This window comes from Sinocyclocheilus grahami, unplaced genomic scaffold, assembly GCF_001515645.1.
Source record: "Sinocyclocheilus grahami isolate Dianchi unplaced genomic scaffold, SAMN03320097.WGS_v1.1 scaffold170.1, whole genome shotgun sequence".
In the NCBI taxonomy this organism is placed as follows: Eukaryota; Metazoa; Chordata; class Actinopteri; order Cypriniformes; family Cyprinidae; genus Sinocyclocheilus; species Sinocyclocheilus grahami.
The window spans coordinates 464922-466380 of NW_015505349.1; positions in this window are offsets into that span (position 1 = coordinate 464922).

The following is a 1459-nucleotide window of genomic DNA, read 5'->3' on the forward strand; positions in this document are numbered from 1 at the left end:
TGAGAGCCGGCTCGCATTCCACAAGGTTGTAAATGTATCGGGTTACCATGAAACCAGGGTCTTGTTCGGCGTCCTGGGGTGTTACAAAGTATTTGTGAAATCTAGCTAACAAAATATATATTGTGTGTTGGAGTGGTCCAGACGCTACACAACATTACTGTAGTAAAACCATGTTTTACTACGTTTATACTTTTGAAGACGAGCAGAGAGTATAGAATACTAGATTAAAAAATTTGCTAGCTAGAATACATGCATATTAACAGCGTAAACATGAATTAGCCATGCGACCATATAATATGATTAAATGTTCATAAATTAAGTGTATCAGCAATCATACATTTCTTAGAAATATATTTTACCTAGGTGACGAGGATCACTCAGTCGCTTTGTGTCAAACTAAAATGCAGTTACGGGGTTTTTGACCGGTGAATGTGTGCAAACGTGCATTTTGTCCGTCATTAAAACGGCGACATTACGTTTTCATCACCAGGGCTGCGTTCAGCCCCGACAAAAATGGTGCAAAACGTTTTTTAAACAGAAACAGAGATGCGTTGAACACCCTGTTCTGATGACGCAAGAGTTGCAACTATGGGAGCTGAGAAGGACATTCTTTGTGTTCTTTTTGAAGAATTTTCGGAGCCTAATGAAATCGGTATAAATACGTGTTTAATGCTGCAAAATACGCTCGATCGTACAGTCATTGCCCTTGCCCTCAAGAATAAAAGAGAACATCCCAATCAAATGAAGGGATTTGTAGAAACTGTGGTTCCTAATTATTGTGATCCAACAGAAAAATAGAACAAGTAAATAAGGAATAAAAATATACAAATCGACAATTGTATGTACAGGTATATAACAATAGACAGTTGTATGTACAGGTATATTATGTGCAAATTGAAATGTAGACTGTGTGTGTGTTAGATAAATATAAGTGTATGAGTGAATAAATAGTGTGTGTTCCACAGTTAAAAACAACTGCAGAGCACGCCACGGAGGCAGCCATCAGCATCGGCGCCATTGTGCCATTGACAGTTTAATTTAATTTGATCTTCGTACCTCCGAGACTGTGTTATGATCTATATGACCTTATTATTTTTATTGTGAGTATTAGGCTTATCATTATTGCTGATCACTGTTGTTGTGCTATGATATTGTAATATTTACCATTATATAATCAGAGGGGTATAGAAAAGTTTATTAATGTGTCACTCCATAATACAATAGTAAAATATATAAATATGTATAGTATTTTTATGTAACATTAATAAGTATTTAGCACACAATAGAAGACATTGCAGTTACTAAATGATATTTAGACAGACTTAAAGAAGTTCCAGATCTATACTTGTGCTCTTATTATTTTAGTTATTTTGCCTTTAATGTAAATAAACATGTGCAACCAATATACTTGCTATTGTGAATTTATTTTGATGTTAATTACATTGTGCCAGCTGTCTCT